The sequence below is a fragment of the Stenella coeruleoalba genome, assembly GCF_951394435.1.
Source record: "Stenella coeruleoalba genome assembly, chromosome: 12".
NCBI lineage: Eukaryota > Metazoa > Chordata > Mammalia > Artiodactyla > Delphinidae > Stenella > Stenella coeruleoalba.
The window spans coordinates 25,798,362-25,801,326 of NC_137158.1; positions in this window are offsets into that span (position 1 = coordinate 25,798,362).

Genomic DNA, 2,965 nt, shown 5'->3' on the forward strand with positions numbered 1-2,965 from the left:
TGCTAGAAATCTATACTTTCAAATACTGTAGTAAAACTGAAGTACATATAAGAAAGAAAAACGATATGAAAAGTTGCCAAAAAGGAAAAGACAAATTCCTGACCAGGGAATGACAATTAGACGAAAGCTGATTTCCCGTCAGCAACAATACGAGTCAGAAAGGAATGGAATAATACCTTCAATGTCTTGAGGAAAAAATAACTTGAATCCTGTACCTGGCAAAACTATCAAGAAAAAGGATGAAATAGAGATTTTTCTTTTATCTCATAAAAATTGAGAGAATTTACAATCAAGACTTTTTTTTAACGACTTTATTGGAGTATAATTGCCTTACGATGGTGTATTAGTTTCTGCTTTATAACAAAGTGAATCAGCTGTACGTATACATACATCCCTATATCTCCTCCCTCTTGCATCTCCCTTGCATCCTCCCTAACCCACCCCCTCTAGGTGGTCAGAAAGCACGGAGCTGATCTCCCTGTGCTATGCGGCTGCTTCCCACTAGCTATCTGTTTTACATTTGGTAGTGTGTATATGTGCATGCCACTCTCTCACTTTGTCACAGCTTACCCTTCCCCCTCCCCATGTCCTCAAGTCCTTTCTCTAGTAGGTCTGTGTCTTTATTCCCGTCCTATCCCTAGGTTCTTCATGACTTTTTTTTTTTTTTTAGATTCCATATATATGTGTTAGCATATGGTATTTGTTTTTCTCTTTCTGACTTACTTCATTCTGTATGACAGACTCTAGGTCCGTCCGCCTCACTACAAATAACTCAATTTCATTTCTTTTTATGGCTGAGTAATATTCCATTGTATATATGTGCCACATCTTCTTTATCCATTCATCTGTCAATGGACATTTAGGTTGCTTCCACGTCCTGGCTATTGTAAATAGAGCTGCAATGAACATTGTGGTACATGACTCTTTTTGAATTATGGTTTTCTCAGGGTATATGCCCAGTAGAGGGATTGCTGGGTTGTATGCTAGTTCTATTTTTAGTTTTTTTAAGGAACCTCCATACTGTTCTCCATAGTGGCTGTATCAATTTACATTCCCACCAACAGTGCAAGAGGGTTCCCTTTTCTCCACACCCTCTCCAGCATTTATTGTTTGTAGATTTTTAATTAAGACATTTTTGTTAAAGGACCTCACAAAAACTGTAGGAAAAGATTTTCCAGGAGGACAGTGTGAAACAAAAGAAGAATATCTAAAAAATATTGACTTTATCAAATAGTAACATTATGACCTAGTGTTAAGATAAAACACGATAGAAGTAAAACACTGGAAAAGGTATAATTTGGGAAAGAGCACAGTAAAGACACTTACTTTTCAGTAAATGGGTAAAGCAGGGTAGAGACACAGTAAAGACCTTGTTACATTATATGGTATACTAAATTTCAAAGGTGATCATTAAATTATTAGAAATAGGTGTTTGCTTAAGGTAAGCAGAAGAGGAAAAATTGAAGGGAAAACAATCATTGCTTTTTTTCAAGGAGAAAATTATAGAAATATGTAAACTCAAAAATACAAAATTTGTCAGTAATTTAGTATGTATAAATGGGCTACTCTTAAAAACAAATATGTTCAGAATTGATTTTAAAATTTTAGTCTCATAGTGTTTGTAAAAGATACAGGTGAAGCATTAACTTGTAGAAAGTTTGGAATTATAAGAAAGGGGAAAATAATACCAGACAAATACAAACTACTTAAAAATTGCAGTGGCTATATTAAAATATATATATGTGTGTGTGTGTATATTAATATATATATATATATATACTTTTATTAAAAAGCATTTCTGAAAAAATGGATACAAGCATTGTGCATATCTAAAAATGTACATAGGTAGATAGATAGTTGTAGATATATATATATATATATAGATATATATATATATATATATGCATTAGACAGAACTTCAAGAAGAAATTAGGGAAAGATTGTAATACACTTCTATTAATTGATATATTAAGAAAAAAATAGTAAAGGTATAGAATTTTTTCACAGCACAATTAAAAAGTTTGATTTCATATACACTTATAGAACCCCTCACACAAGAATGGGAAAATACACTATTGTTTTCAAGCACACTTAGAATCTTCCAAAAATTGACTGCATACTAAGTAATGAAAAATATCAAAGAATTGGGATAATACAAAACAGTCTGACTACAATGCTGCAAATTTGGAAATCAATATTAAAAGGTAACCTTAAAATCCTATATATTTAGAAATTTAAACACTCATTTCCAACTGACTCATTTGTCAAAGAATAAATCAGAAAATAATTAGAAAATAATTAAAAATAAATAATAATTAAAATAAAGTATAAAAATATAGAAGATGGTTAAAAGGACAAAGGAAAACTTGTAACTCTAAATGTTTATATTTGAAAAGAGGAGAGTCTACAGATTTGTAAGCTAAGTGTTCAACTTATGAAATCAGAAAAAGAAAAACCGAATAAATACTAATGAAGCAAAGGGGAATAAAAAATAAGAGAAATCAATGAAATAGAAAAAAATAATACAGAGGATTAATGAAGGTACACCGTTTCTCTTTGAGAAGATTAATAACATGGACAGTGCTTTGGCAAGATTGATCAAGTAACATATAGAAAGGGTTCAAATGATATTAGAATCAAAACAGGTATATAACTATAATTGTTACAGAATTTTAAAAAGATAATTCAACAATGTTTTGAATAAATTCATGCCAACAGATTTGAAAGCTTAGTCAAAATACCTTTCTAGAAAAATACAAATTGCCAAAACTGAATCAAGAAGTAATAGAAAAATTGAATACTTCTGTAATTGTTAAAGAATTGAATCAGTGATTAAGAATCTTTCCACAGATATAATAACAGGCAAAGATAGCTTTATGGAAGTCAACTGAAAATCCAAGGCAGAGTTAGTTTGCTAGAATACAAACTCATGCAGTGAACAAAAAAGGAGGGGATACTTGATCAC